This window comes from Lepidochelys olivacea, assembly GCF_965140295.1.
Source record: "Lepidochelys olivacea isolate rLepOli2 genome assembly, chromosome: 14".
Lineage (NCBI taxonomy): Eukaryota > Metazoa > Chordata > Testudines > Cheloniidae > Lepidochelys > Lepidochelys olivacea.
Genome location: NC_140424.1, coordinates 14,975,040 through 14,993,534, shown reverse-complemented (window position 1 = coordinate 14,993,534; position 18,495 = coordinate 14,975,040). Strand labels below are relative to the sequence as shown.

The window sequence follows — 18,495 nt, the reverse complement described above, 5'->3', positions numbered from 1 at the left end:
TCGCCATTTCTCCCACAGGCTACCTGTGTGCCATTCTCCCATCATCTTCTATTTCAGGGACTCCCTGCAACTCCCCCCGAGCCCTTCCAGCACATGCCAGTAGTTCTGTGGCCCAGGCCCTCGAAAGTATTTAGGTTTATAACTTCCACTGATTTCAGTGGAAGTTACGTGCCTAAATACTTTTGAGGATCTGGGCCTGGGTCCCTGCACCATTCCCTCTCTGGCACATGCCAGGGGCTCTGTGTCTCCCTCTCCCTCCCCACCACCCCGGTGACAGGTCTGGAAGAGGTTAACTTGCAGTGAGAGATTCAGTTAGCTCCTCCCCAGATGCACTTGTACTGGCTATTAGGCATGGGTGCAGGATTTAGAAAGGGAGGAAGAAGGGGAGAAAAGTAGATAGGCTTCTTCAGTGCGTGAGCTGGAAGCCTCAGCTGAGACAAGGGCCTGATGAGCTGTAGTCTGCTTGAAACCTGGAGTAAGGGAAGGAGTACACCAACCCCTAGATGTGGGACTGTCTAAGGCACAGAAACCTGTGGTTACACAGGAGAACAGTCTAGAGCAGCAGAGACACACATGCAATGAGGTGGCTGCCAGCCTGGTCCAACTGGGCTGATGTTTGTTTTTTTTATACACTTCTGTTGGACTCTGGCAATGGATTCTGTGGCCCTGAAAAGGGCTGGACTCTGTAAAGTGGTCTTGCTGGAGGGCAGGTCACTCCTATAGCCAGAATAGGCCAAAGGACATTGTGGGAAACTGAGGCAGTGTTGATGCACCAATACACCTAGACAAAAGGGACCATACTGGAGTGACAACTTTGCTACATTCTCCCTCCCCTCCAAACCAGTGTCCCTCATCTAGAGTCTCTGTATGCACCCCCATTCCCTGTTCCCATACCAGGGTCCCTTACTTCCTCCCATGAGAGGGCCTCTGTACTCCCATTCCCATATTCCCCCAGGGACTCTGTATGCCACCACTCTCCTCTTCCTGATACCAGGGCCCACCAGGCCAGGGGCTCTGTGTGCTACCCATTCCCCCATGCCAGGAACTCTGTGTGCCCCCCCCCATTTTCCCCTTACCCCCCCAATATTACTATTTATCTTCTTTCTGCCTGGGAGATAAGTCATGCAGGGTGCCAACATTTTAAACTCCATTGGGAGGATAAGTAGAGATGAGATATGGGTATTATACCGGAAGGTGTTAATGGGTACCATCAACTTGATTTTTGAACAGTAGACAATTATAGAGGTGTTTGAAGTTATGACTCTGCTAAGCAGATGACAGAAACTCTGCGTCCTCCCCTGCACATTTAATCCCTTCTGGTTTTCAGATTTCCCCCCCAAATCATGAATAGGGTTCTACCTATTGATGCCCAGAACATTCCCTGGAATTCTGGAACTGATTGGATGTAGCATTCAAAAGTTATTGAATTACACCACGCAGAGAAATGCCATCAGGCTGAGCGAAAAGCCTTGCAAGCTCAGCCAAATAATATAGCCAGTGTAACTGCTGTCTTTAACATTCAGTTGTTCTCTCGATACATTACCTCACTGCTGCTGACCTATGTTCCATGTAGGGCCAATTGTGTGACAATTCTCTAGAATTGAGCCAATAATTACCTAGAGGAACATAGGGAGATTCATAGTTTTATTTCAGAATATTTCTCTTTATTTCAATTTATAATAATGCATCTACCCACTCGTTTGGCTTCATGCACATTCAATATGAAACAACAATCAGTCCCAGTGTCCAACAAACGGAACCCTTCCAAATGCAAAACAAAACTTTCCCACCACCCTCAACTCATCCATCCCGCCCAGAAAAGGCCTGGGAGAAAAAGTGAGACTTGTAGCTTGACTGAAGGTCAACACGTTTCTATCAGCTAAGCAGCATTTGAAACACCTGTCTGAATATCAGATGCTGAGCCTTTGGAGGGATGCATCTGAATATTAAAATAACCATCTTTAGAATTAAACATGATCTCCCCAAATTTGGGCATTTATAAAGCATATTTCTTAAATCTGAATTTTCATATATTAGTAATAATATTCTGCATTTGTTAAGCATCTCCCATCAAGAATTTCAAAGTACTGCAGAAACATTAACTGATTAAGCCTCACAACACCCTTTTGATGTATTTAGGTTATATAATCCAACAATAAAAACAACACAATGGGATACGTTATACAAGATGTATGATGGCAGCAGCTGAATAGGAAAAAAATCAGACAATTACACTGTCAATGCACCTGGAAAAAAATTGTGCTTCAAAAGCATCCCATGTTACAAATATTCCAGGAAGAGAAAAAACATTCCTGGCTACAGAGTTTTCCCTGGACTGTTCAATTCCTAATGCTTTCACTTTATTTAAGTATAATTCCCAATCTGTATTATATCTACAAAGAAGATGGAGAGAGTCTGAACATCTCATTGCCAGAAATGAATCCCACAAGAAGAGAAGTCTGATATATCACCTAGAATAGAAACATGGGGGAAACAAATGAGAAAAAAACAGCTGCCTTAGAAAGAACAGCTTAGAATAAAACATATATATATTAGCAATGCCATAGGGTCTTCCTAGTCACCCGTATTTAGCACTGAGCTGATAATTTGGATCACTCTGTGTTTACAGATAGCTGGGCTTCAAGGAGCGCTTAAAAGTGGCATTGTTAATTGTGTTAATGCCCAGCAAGTGTGTACAGTAATTAGAGCAGATGAACTAGCAGTCTGACTATCGGATTCTATTTCTGCCCCTAATTCACTGTTTGATCTGGGACAAACCATAACATCTCTGCCTCAGTGTCCCTACTTTATAGATCAGGCTAATACTTACCCACTTCACAGGTGAGCTGTGTGGTATAGTCCATTTACATCTCTAAGGTTGGTGAGAGCCTCTGAAAGAAGTTACCAAATAAACGTGAAGTAGTGTTGCTTAAAAACTGTCAACAAAAGAGTACTCAAGAAATATTCCCTTGGTATTTCCACTGTTCTGTGGCTGTAGATGCGTCTCGGGCTTGTCTGCAAGGGATGTTTGGGGCAACCAGAGTGTGAATCTGCAGTGTGCTAGGGCGGCACACACAAAGCACCGATGTGGATATTCCTATAGGTCTGTAGCGTGCTTTGACACGTAAAATGAAATTTTAGTGCACCGTACCAATGTCCACACAGGACGTTACCATGCTGTAAACCAGCGTGCCGTAGATTCAGACCTTGGCTTTCTGTGGAATCATGTCTCGTGTAGAGAAGCCCTCAGCTTATTCCACGCAAGTTCACTTTTCTTGCTGACAGAAGAAGAGACTCATTCTGCCTCGAAATCAGAGAGGAAGGCAATGGATTTTGAAACCCAAGGTATGTCTTCGCTACACTGGCACAGCTGTGATGCCGCCGCTGTGCTGTCATAGTTCTATAGTGTGGATGCTTCCTACGTTGACAGAAGGGATTTTTCCAGCACTGTAGTTAATTGGAAGAATTCTTCCCTCAACCTTGCTGTGGCTACACCAGGGTCAACCTAACTACAGTATTCATGGCATGAAAATTCTCACAGCCTTTACCAATGTGACTCTGTCCATCTAATTTGTAAGTGTAAACCTGGCCCCCCATTTTAAATTAATTACAATATACATTTTTAAACATTTGCTACTAAACGTTAGTGGTTTCCATTTTACTTGCATTTCTTCCTTATTTTCAGAGGGTTTCCTAACAAGAAATGCACATCTGACCCCTTCCTTTCTTCTTCAGTATAATAGTCTCAGACCGGAACATTGCCCCCAAAGGATTGGGTGGGGTTGATGAGGGCTGCGGGAGAAAGGTCTAAGCCAGAAGTCAAGCAGCAAAGACAAAGAACGCGAATCTGGGGGAGAGGTCTGGTCCACAAATACTCCCTTAAGTAAACAGTCCTTAATCAGACAAGTGATGGGATTACTTCCAAGACATAGGTTTAACAGGAGCAGGCCCTATGCATTTGAAAAAAAAATACACCTTTCATTTTAATTTTTTTTCCCAGTTAGGCCTGGTCTACACTACAAGTTTATGTCAGATTTAACAGCGTTAAATCCGAGTTAACCCTGCACCCGTCCACACAACGAAGCCATTTTTTCGGCATGAAGAGCTCTTAAAACCGATTTCTGTACTCCTCCCCAAAGAGGGGATTAGCACTGAAATCGACATCGCTGTTTCGAATTAGGGTTAGTGTGGATGGAATTCGAAGGTATTGGCCTCCAGGAGCTATCCCACAGTGCACCATTGTGACAGCTCTGGACAGCACTCTGAACTCGGATGCACTGGCCAGGTGTACAGAAAAAGCCCCATGAACTTTTAAATCTCATTTCCTGTTTGGCCAGGCGAGCTCATCAGCACAGGTGACCATGCAGTCCCAGAATCGAAAAAGAGCTCCAGTATGGACTGAATGGGAGGTACTGGATCTGATCGCTGTATGGGGAGAGGAATCTGTGCTATCAGAACTACATTCCAAAAGACGACATACCAAAACATTTCAAAAAAATCTCAGAGGCCATGAGGGACAGAGGCTACATCAGGGACGCAACACAGTGCCGCATGAAACTTAAGGAGCTCAGACAAGCGTACCAGGAAACCAAAGAATCAAACGGCTGCTCCTGGACAGAGCCCCAGACATGCTGCTTCTACGCTGAGCTACATGCAATTCTAGGGGGGACCGCCACCACTATCCCACCCCTGTCCATGGACTCAGAGGATGGGATACTCTCTGCCATGGCTAAGGATTTTGCAGATGGGGAAGATGAGGAGGACGATGATGAGCTTGGGGAGAGCACACAGCACACCGTTCTCCCTGACAGCCAGGACCTTTTTATCACACTGACTGAAATACCCTCCCAAACCAATGAAGCCAGAGAAGGGACCTCTGGTGAGTGTACCTTTTTAAATATAATACATGTTATAAAAGCAAGCGTTTTTTAATGATTAAGTAGCCCTGAGGACTTGGGATGCATTTGTGGCTAGTACTGCTACTGGAAAAGTCTGTTAACGTGTCTGGGGATGGAGCAGAAATCTTCCAGGGACATCTCCATGAAGCTTTCCTGGGGGTACTCTAAAAGCCTTTGCAGAAGGTTTCTGGGGAGAGCAGCCTTATTCCTTCCTCCATGGTAGGACACTTTACCACGCCATGCTAGTATCAAGTAACCTGGTATCACTGCATGACAAAGCCTGGCAGTGTATGGTCCCGGTGTTTGTTGGCATTCAAGCAACATCCGTTCTTTATCTCTCCGTATTATCCTCAGGAGAGTGATATCGTTCATGGTAACCTGGTTGAAATAGTGGAATTTGATTAAGGGGACATTCAGAGGTGGCCTTTCCTACTGGACTGTTTGCCTGTGGCTGAAAAGAAATCCTCCCCGCAGTTAGCCATGCGGTGGGAGGGGGAGCCATTGGCACTGAGCTGTTCGTGTTTGGCTAGCAGGGATCTGGGGGGAGCGGGAAAGCGATCATACCAGAGAATTGGATGTGGGGAGGGGGTTAGTTTGGTTTCTGCTGCTGCACATTAACAGGAAAACTGCAGCAGTAAATGGCCAACTCAACGGGCTTTGCTTGGTATGGGAAAGGAGGGGGCTGCTGTTATGAAGGTTGCAGAAGCCGAAAGACTATGGCTTACCACGGCCGCCTGCAAGCCAAATTCCGTTGCCCGGCCCTGCGTGTGTGATCTCTAACACCAAAGCCGCAGGCACTCAATATAAGATGCAAAATGCGACCCTGTACCAAAAATCACGTGTGCTATGTAATGTGAATAGTGTTGTTCACTGTGAAAGTACAGGCATTGTTCTGTAAAATGTATCTGTTTAAATACTTCACTCCCTTTGTTTCCTCCAGCAGCTGCAAATGTTTCAAGCCTCCCTCCTCCGTCCCAGAGGCTCTCTCAGATAAGGCGGCGAAAAAACGCACGCACGATGAAATGTTCTCTGAGCTCATGCAGTTGTCCAGCACTGACAGAGCTGTGTGGAGGGACATAATAGCAGAGTACAGGATGGTGGCCGATGAACATGAGGAGAGGTGGCAGCAGGAAGATCAGAGGAGGCATGAGGAAACGCTGGGGATACTGCGGGATCAAACGGACATGCTCCGGCGTCTGGTGGAGATTCATGAACGGCAGCAGGATCACAGACTGCCGCTGCAGCCACCTGCTTAACCACCCTCCCTCCTCCCCAAGTTCTACAGCCTCCTCACCCAGACGCCCAAGAACTCGGGCTGGGAGGCTCCAGGCACCCAACCACTCCAAACCAGTGGACAGCCCAAGCAACAGAAGGCTGGCATTCAACAAGTTTTAAAGTGGCCTTTTCCTTCCCTCCTACCATCCTCCCACACCTCTCCCGGGCTACCTTGTGAGTTATCTCCCTATTTTTATAATCAATTAATAAAGAATGCATGTTTTTTAAATGATAGTGACTTTATTTCCTTTGCAAGCAAGCTGTGATCAAAGACGGGAGGGCGGGTGGCTTACAGGCAATTAGAGTCAACCAAGAGGGCGGGTTTTCATCAAGGAGAAACAAACAGAAGTGTCACACAGTACCCTGGCCAGTCATGAAACTGGTTTTCAAAGCTTCTCTGATGCGCACCGCTTCCTGCTGTGCTCTTCTAACTGCCCTGGTGTCTGGCTGCACATATTCAGTGGCCAGGCGATTTGAATCAACCTCCCACCCAGCTATAAACGTCTCCCCCTTACTCTCACAGAGATTGTGGAGCACACAACAAGCAGCAATAACAATGGGAATATTGGCTTTGCTGAGGTCTGAGAGAGTCAGAAAACTGCGCCAGCGACCCTTTAAACGTCCAAATGCACACTCTACCACCATTCTGCACTTGCTCAGCCTATAGTTGAACAGCTCCTGACTACTGTCCTGAGTGCCTGTGTACGGCTTCATGAGCCACGGCATTAAGGGGTAGGCTGGGTCCCCAAGGATAACTATAGGCATTTCAACATCCCCAACAGTTATTTTCTGGTCTGGGAAGTAAATCCCTTCCTGCAGCCATTTAAACAGACCAGAGTTCCTGAAGACACGAGCGTCATGAACCTTTCCCAGCCATCCCACGCTGATGTTGGTGAAATGTCCCTTGTGATCCACCAGTGCTTGCAGCACCATTGAAAAGTACCCCTTGTGGTTTATGTACTCGCCAGCTTGGTGCTCCGGTGCCGAGATAGGGATATGGGTTCCGTCTATGGCCCCACCACAGTTGGGGAATCCCATTGCAGCAAAGCCATCTAGTATGTCCTGCACATTTCCCAGAGTCACTATCTTTTATAGCAGCAGCTCAGTGATTGCACTGGCTACTTGCATCACAGCAACCCCCACAGTAGATTTGCCCACTTCAAATTGATTACCAACTGACCGGTAGCTGTCTGGCATTACAAGCTTCCACAGGTCTATTGCCACTCACTTGTGAACTGTGAGGGCTGCTCTCCTCTTGGTATTCTTGCACTTCAGGGCAGGGGAAAGCAAGTCACAAAGTTCCATGAAAGTGCCCTTACGCATGCGAAAGTTTCGAATCATCCCAGACCTGCAACACTATGCAGTCCCACCCCTCTGTGCTTGTTTATCGGGCCCAGAATTGGTGTTCCACGGCATGAGCCTGCCCTATTAACACCACGATCTCCAAATTGTGGGGGAACGCGGTTTTAGAGAAAAGTGTGTTCATGTCCTCATCACCACGCTGCCGTCGCCTCCTCGCTTGGTTTTTCAGGTGCTGGTTCTGCATACACTGCATGATAATGCGCGAGGTGTTTACAATGGTCATAACTGCTGTGGTGAGCTGAACGGGCTCCATGCTTGCTGTGCTATGGCATCTGCTCCTGCTCAGGCAATCCAGGGAAAAGGGTGCGAAACAATTGTTTGCCGATGCTCTGGCGGAGGGAGGGGCGACTGAAAACATGGCTTACAGGGAATTAAAATCAACAAAGGGGGTGGCTTTGCGAGAAGCAGAATGGCCCCCTCAAGGATAGAACTCAAAACCTCAAGGATAGAACTCAAAACTGGGTTTAGCAGGCTGTTGATTTCACAGAGGGAGGGAGGAGAAAATGAATACAAAACAAATCTGGTCTATTTCTTGTTTTGAGCCACTTCATCTATCTTTATACATCTTTCTGGCAGCAAACTGTGCAGTACAACCGCTAGCCATCGTCATCTCCTGGGTGCTCGGCAGAAGATGGTGCAGTATGACTGCTGGCCATCATCTTCTGCTGGCTGCAGATTAAAAGACAGTGAACTGCCAGTAGGACTGAATCGCTATGAGATGAAACTTAAAAGGAAAATGACCTGGCTGAGTCACTCCCATGTTTGCCCAGGCGCCCCTGACCTCATCGAGGTCAGTTAAAAGAGCACCCTGGACCACATCAACGACAGCTACCAGTCATACTGCACTGTCTGCTGCCAAAAGGCAATAAACTGTTGTTGTGTAGCAATGCAGTACCGCGTCTGCCAGCACCCAAGAGACATACGGTGACAGCTAGCTAAGCAGGCTCCAAGCTTGCCGTGATATGGCGTCTGCACAGGTAACTCAAGAAAAAAGGTGCAAAATGATTGTCTGCTCTCGCTTTCACGGAGGGAGGGAGGGAAGGGGGGGGGCCTGACGATATGTACCCAGAACCACCCACGACAACGTTTTAGCCCCATCAGGCACTAGGATTTCTACCCAGAATTCAAATGGGCAGCGGGAACTGTGGGATAGCTACCCACAGTGCAATGCTCCGGAAGTCGATGGTTGCCTCGGTACTGTGGACACACTCCACCAACTACATGCTTAGAGCATTTGTGTGGCAACACACACAATCGACTGTATAAAAAAGCTTTCTACAAAACCGACTTCTATAAATTTGACCTAATTTCATAGTGTAGACAAGGTCTTAGCGAAGTAGTAATTGCCAGATGGGTCAGGCCAGTGGTCTATCTAGTTTAATCCAATATCCTGCCTAGCAGGACCAGCTGCTTAGAGGAAGGTACAATAGGTCTGAACTGAGCAATTACAGACTAACCTGCCTATACAGGGAGTTTCTTCCTAACACCTGTCACTTACAGATTAGCTCATGCCTTTAAACAGGAGGATTTACATTCGTTCCAAAAAAAAGTTTTAAATGACAACTTTAACATAGGTTTCAGAGTAATTTTAACATAAAGATGGCCAATCTTTATTAAATACTAGTAAGCTCTTGGGGGTGAAAGTTGCCTTACAGTTTACATTATTTAAAATTTGTCAAATGGAGCTTGGAAGTCTTGCCACTGACTTCAATGGACTCTGTATCAGGTCCTTGATAGGCCTCACCTAAATAAGCTAATAGTATGCAGTAGGTTACAATAAATTATTAGTGGTTTTATCAACAAAGTCAACCAGAGGCTTAAGCGATGGGTGCATGCTTTTATAGATAAAAAACTAAAGCTATCAGGTGCAGATTAACAAAGTCAATCTAATTGCCAGGGACACAGCAACACTACAAGGTAGGGAAGACAGTAGTGATGAATGTATATTATACTGAAAACAACTATTTCCATCTTGCTAAAATATAAGATTTAAAACAATAAGAAAATATTTCATAAGGAAAAAGTCTATTACTTTCATTCCTTTGGCAAAGAAAATTAAAAGTCTAGATTTTTGGAGGTTTCCTTTGTCTACCCTATTCCAGGTGTAGCCTACCATATAGGAAAGTAGCATGTCCTAGTATTCAGTCTGAGACAAAGTAAAATAACAACCTAATATTTACAGCAACGTGGGGCCCAATTCTGAAAAGTGATGAGAGCTGTCCTGTCCCATCAGCTTCAACAGTAGTGGTGAGTCTTCAGCAGCTTCCTAGGATGTGGCCCCAAAAGAGCAAACATAATACTAAAACATTTCACAGTATATGTATACAAGGATGGATAGTACCAAAGAAGTGACATATATAATCCAACATCATGATGGTCAGATGCTATGGTAACGGGGGCCTTATAAATCCCTCAATAGGTAAACCTTGGGGAAGGGGAAGTGGAGATAAAGATTGGGGATTGTAAACTGTACTCACTGGTTCTTTAGGAAAGCAAGATGAATTTGGCAAGACTGGCCCCATTGATATAAGATCAGCTCACACTCTTTAGTACCAGCCTAAATACAAGGTTACTGAACTGCATGCATAACTACATTTTGTTACTGTGTGTAACCAGACAGACACACACACACACACCCCACAATTCTCCTTGCAACAGTTACCACCTGCAGGTATTTAACAACTGCAATGTCTGTGGGATTTTGTTCTCCAGGAGTTCCCCAAAAGCAAACATCAAAGGAACACCACCACCAAACTCAAGTTTCTCATAAATTCATTCAAAATAAAGTACGGCCCTTGTGTGCGAAGAACTGAATGGTGCTAGTCAATCGAATCACTTGGACATTATTGCAACAAGTTTGCACGAGTGATCTACAGTCTAGATTCTCTCACTACAAATTGGCAAAGATTGGCAAAGTTACAGAGCTGACTCATTGTAGTGTGTGGGGAGGAGATAGTAATGCACTCCACACCTTCTCATGACCCATTTACCCCTAGCTCACCTTGAAAGACATCCTCCCCCATTCACACAGGAGCATTCTGGACAAAGAGCCAACATTCCACATTTACTGGACAAACAATCATGTAATCGATGCTAACAAATCCCTGGGCATGTGCTTCTTACATGTCTGGATACTGCATGAGAACATTATACAGGCCAGACCAAACCCACAACTACACAGAAAAGAAAAAACAAACAGCAATGCTGTCTAGAGATTACAGTGAGGAGAGTCTGGACTCCTAGGTTCTATTCCCAGCTCTGCCATTGTGTGACCGAGGCCAAGACAATTAACCTGTCTGTTTCCTCATTTATAAAAATGGGAATAATACCTACCACAAAAGGGGTGCTGTGAGGCTTGTGTGTCTGTAAAGTGATTTGATATGAAATGGAGTAAAGACATATGAAGCATTCGTGTACAGAACACAAAGCATTTTATAGAAAAATAAAGAAAAGGAGTACTTGTGGCACCTTAGAGACTAACCAATTTATTTGAGCATGAGCTTTCGTGAGCTACAGCTCACTTCATCGGATGCATACCGTGGAAACTGCAGCAGACTTTATATATACTCAGAGAATATGAAACAATACCTCCTCCCACCCCACTGTCCTGCTGGTAATAGCTTATCTAAAGTGATCATCAGGTTCGGCCATTTCCAGCACAAATCTAGGTTTTCTCACCCTCCACCCCCCCACACAAATTCACTCTCCTGCTGGTGATAGCCCATCCAAAGTGACAACTCTTTACACAATGTGCATGATAATCAAGTTGGGCTATTTCCTGCACAAATCCAGGTTCTCTCACATCCCCCCCACCCCCATACACACACAAACTCACTCTCCTGCTGGTAATAGCTCATCCAAACTGACCACTCTCCAAGTTTAAATCCAAGTTAAACCAGAACATCTGGGGCGGGGGGGTAGGAAAAAACAAGGGGAAATAGGCTACCTTGCATAATGACTTAGCCACTCCCAGTCTCTATTTAAGCCTAAATTAATAGTATCCAGTTTGCAAATGAATTCCAATTCAGCAGTTTCTCGCTGGAGTCTGGATTTGAAGTTTTTTTGTTTTAAGATAGCGACCTTCATGTCTGTGATTGCGTGACCAGAGAGATTGAAGTGTTCTCCGACTGGTTTATGAATGTTATAATTCTTGACATCTGATTTGTGTTCATTTATTCTTTTACGTAGAGACTGTCCAGTTTGACCAATGTACATGGCAGAGGGGCATTGCTGGCACATGATGGCATATATCACATTGGTGGATGTGCAGGTGAACGAGCCTCTGATAGTGTGGCTGATGTTATTAGGCCCTGTGATGGTGTCCCCTGAATAGATATGTGGGCACAATTGGCAATGGGCTTTGTTGCAAGGATAAGTTCCTGGGTTAGTGGTTCTGTTGTGTGGTATGTGGTTGTTGGTGAGTATTTGCTTCAGGTTGCGGGGCTGTCTGTAGGCAAGGACTGGCCTGTCTCCCAAGATTTGAGAGAGTGTTGGGTCATCCTTTAGGATAGGTTGTAGATCCTTTATAATGCGTTGGAGGGGTTTTAGTTGGGGGCTGAAGGTGACGGCTAGTGGCGTTCTGTTATTTTCTTTGTTAGGCCTGTCCTGTAGTAGGTAACTTCTGGGAACTCTTCTGGCTCTATCAATCTGTTTCTTTACTTCTGCAGGTGGGTATTGTAGTTGTAAGAAAGCTTGACAGAGATCTTGTAGGTGTTTGTCTCTGTCTGAGGGGTTGGAGCAAATGCGGTTGTATCGCAGAGCTTGGCTGTAGACGATGGATCGTGTGGTGTGGTCAGGGTGAAAGCTGGAGGCATGCAGGTAGGAATAGCGGTCAGTAGGTTTCCGGTATAGGGTGGTGTTTATGTGACCATTGTTTATTAGCACTGTAGTGTCCAGGAAGTGGATCTCTTGTGTGGACTGGACCAGGCTGAGGTTGGTGGTGGGATGGAAATTGTTGAAATCATGGTGGAATTCCTCAAGGGCTTCTTTTCCATGGGTCCAGATGATGAAGATGTCATCAATATAGCGCAAGTAGAGTAGGGGCTTTAGGGGACGAGAGCTGAGGAAGCGTTGTTCTAAATCAGCCATAAAAATGTTGGCATACTGTGGGGCCATGTGGGTACCCATAGCAGTGCCGCTGATCTGAAGGTATACATTGTCCCCAAAAGTGAAATAGTTATGGGTAAGGACAAAGTCACAAAGTTCAGCCACCAGGTTAGCCGTGACATTATCGGGGATAGTGTTCTTGACGGCTTGTAGTCCATCTTTGTGTGGAATGTTGGTGTAGAGGGCTTCTACATCCATAGTGGCCAGGATGGTGTTATCAGGAAGATCACCGATGGATTGAAGTTTCCTCAGGAAGTCAGTGGTGTCTCGAAGGTAGCTGGGAGTGCTGGTAGCGTAGGGCCTGAGGAGGGAGTCTACATAGCCAGACAATCCTGCTGTCAGGGTGCCAATGCCTGAGATGATGGGGCGCCCAGGATTTCCAGGTTTATGGATCTTGGGTAATAGATAGAATATCCTAGGTCGGGGTTCCAGGGGTGTGTCTGTGCGGATTTGATCTTGTGCTTTTTCAGGAAGTTTCTTGAGCAAATGCTGTAGTTGCTTTTGGTAACTCTCAGTGGGATCATAGGGTAATGGCTTGTAGAAACTCGTGTTGGAGAGCTGCCGAGCAGCCTCTTGGTCATATTCCGACCTATTCATGATGACAACAGCACCTCCTTTGTCAGCCTTTTTGATTATGATGTCAGAGTTGTTTCTGAGGCTGTGGATGGCATTGCGTTCCGCATGGTTGAGGTTATGGGGCAAGTGATGCTGCTTTTCCACAATTTCAGCCCGTGCACGTCGGCAGAAGCACTCTATGTAGAAGTCCAGTCTGCTGTTTCGACCTTCAGGAGGAGTCCACCTAGAATCCCTCTTTCTGTAGTGTTGGTAGGGAGACCTCTGTGGATTAATTTAGGCTTAAATAGAGACTGGGAGTGGCTAAGTCATTATGCAAGGTAGCCTATTTCCTCTTGTTTTTTCCTACCCCCCCCCAGATGTTCTGGTTTAACTTGGATTTAAACTTGGAGAGTGGTCAGTTTGGATGAGCTATTACCAGCAGGAGAGTGAGTTTGTGTGTGTGTATGGGGGTGGAGGGGATGTGAGAAAACCTGGATTTGTGCAGGAAATAGCCCAACTTGATTATCATGCACATTGTGTAAAGAGTTGTCACTTTGGATGGGCTATCACCAGCAGGAGAGTGAATTTGTGTGGGGGGGGTGGAGGGTGAGAAAACCTGGATTTGTGCTGGAAATGGCCCAACCTGATGATCACTTTAGATAAGCTATTACCAGCAGGACAGTGGGGTGGGAGGAGGTATTGTTTCATATTCTCTGAGTATATATAAAGTCTGCTGCAGTTTCCACGGTATGCATCCGATGAAGTGAGCTGTAGCTCACGAAAGCTCATACTCAAATAAATTGGTTAGTCTCTAAGGTGCCACAAGTACTCCTTTTCTTTTTGCGAATACAGACTAACACGGCTGTTACTCTGAAACCTGTCATTATAGAAAAATAAGTATGCCAACTATGAATACTTGGCTGATATCACTAATTAGAGCACAATCCATGCAGTAATCCAATAAGTGAGTCAGATGCAGGCTACTGTGCTTTGGCAGGCACTATAGTTCAAGAAAGTTCAGCAGCTATTAAGGAATAATGTACGTTATTTTAAATAAACGTAAAAACTTCCATCTTGAAGGAGCTCAAAGTGTTTTATAAACACAACACCTGTCTGTGCAATTCAGCCACATGGGGGATGGAGGGTGTCAGCCATCCTACAGACAGCACCCTGTACAACTGCATGGGGGCTAAGGGAAAGAATTTTGAACAAGCACACCAGGGCAATTTCCTACTCTTACAAAAAGCATCATGCAAACATAATGCCATGCAGAACAGGCACCTCCCTTGGAAAGATGAATCAATGAGTTTCTGTGATTCAAACCTGCAGCCAACCTTCCATGTACAAATTTTTGTAGTTTGGAGAGAGGCTCTCGTTTTAATGCAGGTGATCATAAAGCAGTTATTTATAAGCTCTACCTGCTAGGAAGCATTTTATAGTGAGTTTTAATGAGATATTTAAAGCCTGCAACATGTTTTGGAAATCTCCTCTGATACTTGAATATATTATCACTTTCCTCCAGCCCTCTCTGGTCTATTTAGATTATAAAATCTTCAGGGCAGGGGTCTCTCTCATTCTATATTTGTACAATGCCCAACATAGTGCCCTGATCACTGTTGGGTCCACTGATACTACTTATATAATAAATAATACAAAATTAAATTTCCTCAGCTGGAAAAAAGCCTCTGCAGGGAGTTTATTTCAATAAACACAATGGAAGCAACATGCAGTCTCATAACTAGAAAGTTAAAATCCCTTAAAAGAATGGAAATTCAATGCATTTAAACAGTGGAAATGAACTGCAAGATGATAAAAATTCTGCAAAACAAAAAAGGGCTGCACGGGAGTAGGAGAGCTAAATAGCAACTGAGACACAGTGCAGATCCTTTTCCCCATTAGCGTTCACTGGAACTCCCAGGCAAGCTGGATCAGGAAGTATAGCTGTACTTTGAGCCAATCCCTAATAGTTTTGTCCACCGCAGAGCATTCCACCACTGCAACATGCAATAATGTAAATGAAGCAGCGCAAGTTGCCAAAGTGCACCCTACATTCTAGCTATCCTGTTTCAAGTCCATTGTGTCCCTGCAGCACTTCCTGCACTTACACTACATTCGCAAAAAGAAAAGGAGTACTTGTGGCACCTTAGAGACTAACCAATTTATTTGAGCATGAGCTTTCGTGAGCTACAGCTCACTTCATCGGATGTAGCTCACGAAAGCTCATGCTCAAATAAATTGGTTAGTCTCTAAGGTGCCACAAGTACTCCTTTTCTTTTTGCGAATACAGACTAACACGGCTGTTACTCTGAAACCTGTCATTACACTACATTGATACCCATCCCACAGTTCCAAACACAGCTTCCCATTCAGTTTTCTGTTAAAAGAGAAATATCACTTCTCTTCCAAGTCCTGGAGCACAGAGTCTTGACTAGAGAGTTCAGTGAAGACACTACAGGCCTGTGCTGGGAGGACTAATTGCACCAGGAGAGTTGAAATGGCAGTGCTTTCAGTCTGTTGCAAAAGAGCAGAAGAACCCAGGCAAGCTGCAACTGCAGAGGCTTTGCTCAAAACAAGTGCCGCTGAAACAGTGCTGGGAAAATTGTGCAGCAGTGGAAGAAAGCTCATGTGAGTGGATGCAAAATGTGGTACAAGTATTGAAGGTGCTTGCAAAAGTAAAGTTCTCTCATGTAATCAAGAGTCACAAAACACCACTGCAGTACTGCCAAACCTAAGCACTGAAAAATAATTTGTAAGGCGCACACACACAAAAAAGAGAGAAGACTTTTAAAAACTATATATGTTGAGGGTTCTCTCTCATTTTCATTTTTCTGGTTTTTGAACCTTTATGGTATACCTGGATAACATTTTTCAACCATACCAGCAAAAAATTTACTCTTTTCATTAAAGCAGTGGTTCTTTACCTGGGGTGCACAAGATGCCCTTTCTGGGGGTGCAAGACATGCCAGATTTTTTTAGAAGATAAATCATCAAACACACCAATTAAGCACAGGCATGTAAGTACAACTATATTGTTTCATCAAACCTATGTATTTATTAACATTATACATTTTTTAACAATTACTGTAATTTACAAAGTTTTTAAATTTTCAAGTTTTTAAGCTAATTGAAGTGTAATTTTTGATAAGGGGTGCGAGAACATATTTTCAGACCTAAAGGGGTGCAAGCTGCAGTAAAGGTTAAGAACCACTGCATTAAAGCAAGACTTGATCTAATCACATGACTCCAGAAGCTGGGGATTTAAGAAAAATACCAAAGGGGGGGGGGCCTGCAATAACAGAGTTAAAGATGGTGGTCACGCTGCCACTCCCGCAAACCACCCCTCTAAGACCTCCACGAGGGGAGACGCTCACAGCTCTATAGATAAAACCTCCACGTCTCGGGGCTGGGGGATAACGATGGGGGAGGGGGAATACAGGCAAACTGTAGTAGCTAATCCCCACAACGGGACATCCAGGCAGCTCTCCACCTGGCAACCCCTTCTGCAGTCCCCTAGGTCACAGGGAGCCCAGTAAGGTAGGGAGAAGTGAACACAACCAAACAGGAACTAGTCCCCCCGCCCCCCGGGGAGAGCAGCTCCCAGGGAGTCCAGGGGGAAGAGAAGGGGAATCTCCTGCAGCCCCCTGGCTAGGACACTGCCCAGCTGGTCATCCCGCTGCCTGCACGGTACTTACCAGCCTTCCCTGAACTCTTCCTTGTCCCCCCCTCGGGCGGGCTGAGCAGCTCCCCAGGGCGCCCCGCCAGCCCCTCTCGCCTCCTACTCCAACAGCGCTAGAACCGCCATCTTTGTTACTGGCAACTACCCCATTTTTTTTGTCACGGCACCAGGCGTTCGACTTCAGGCACGGCTCAAGACACCGCCGTCTGGTTGGTCAGATCCAGACCGGGCTGCGGTATGCCGCACTGTGATAGGTCTGATGCGGATGAGGCAAGACGCTGTACATCCGCCCTTTCCTGAAGCAGGTCTGTGCTGAGGCTGCCTCGTGCTTACAAGGCTTTGGGCTGCGGCCCATGGATTGCGACTGCAGCCGGTTGTTGAGCACCGCGTAGAGGCTTGTGCGTGCTCTGGCAAACTGGAGGGCAGAGTCCCGAGCCCTAAAGGCTGCCACCTGCGGAGCTTATTGCAAGGGGCAGTATGGCTGCTGCCGCCAGTGTGCAGGAAGCACTATAATGCTACAACACAAAGTGACAGGGCCAGGACAATATCCCATAGGGAGTGAACACCCCACAAACGGGTTCCTCACAGCGGGGAGCGTGTCCTGCGCCTTGCACAGCGCTGAGCATATTGTCAACCCGTAGCAAATTAAAGTAGCAAGCATCACTTTGTGGGTCTTTCGCACAGGGTCATCAAATCGCTGCATGGGGAGGGTGACACCTACAGATGTGCCTCTGCAACACCCTCATTGCTCAGTTTAAGGAGCAAAGGAATGCAAAGGGAGATGAATCTAGATGGCAAAAGAATAGCAGGAGAGAGTAGGACACAGAGAAGAAATGAAAAAGCACTGCTGGTTCAAAAAACAAGGGAAATCAAGCCCATCTAAATGGAAACCTAAAGAATGAGGATGTTTTAAAAGGAAATGGAGGAAGTGCGGGGCAGGGAGAGAGACAGTGTATTTTATTTAGCTATAGAAAGCTTTACACATCACTTTGAATTTGTGATGGGTTGGCTGTTTTGAAAACAAACAAACACACACACACTCTCTCTCTCTCTCTCATTGTAAATGTCCTCAGCCTCCATTATCCCCTCTTTTGATTCCACTTCATGTTTCTGAAAGGCTAATGGGTATGTTCTCAAGTCTGAAAATAAATTGGGACAATCCTGCAAATACCAAAGCCAGGTTGATGTGGTAATTGATTGAATTATTTATTACAGTAGAATCCTGATTTACTGAACCTTAATAATCAAAACCTGCTTTCTGAACTACAAGTGTTCTGGCCGTTAAGTAAGGAGTTTGAGACAGGAATATGGTAAATTATGAGAGGCCAAGCTTCAGTTCTGCAGAACACCTGACTTATATAGCGTTGGAGTTAAATACCTGCAGATCTTAAGAGTTCCATAGAAGTTTAACTTCAGCTCACTTGAGTTTAGGGACCTGACTATAAATTGGAAGGCTGATGAGTGAGGCTCACAAACTCTCAATTTTCTGAACCCGTAGTTATCCAAACCAATTTGATGGAGCCCAAGCACTTAGGAAAACAATCAGGATTCTACTGTACTTACATGGTGCTTCAGATGCAAATAAAAAGACAGATCTCTGAATATTTTACAATCTAGATTATA

The 18,495-nt window shown here is 45.3% G+C and overlaps 1 protein-coding gene across 1 annotated transcript in view; it reads right to left on the bottom strand.

Annotated features, from left to right (window-relative positions):
• The window catches only part of TMEM94 (transmembrane protein 94), a 101,564-nt gene extending 84,567 nt beyond the window's left edge, over positions 1-16,997 (bottom strand). The window contains exon 1 of the mRNA XM_084647067.1: positions 16,889-16,997. The gene's annotated coding sequence lies outside the window, so the exon portion shown is untranslated. The remainder of the gene's footprint in view (positions 1-16,888) is intronic.
• Positions 16,998-18,495: the final 1,498 nt, after the last annotated feature.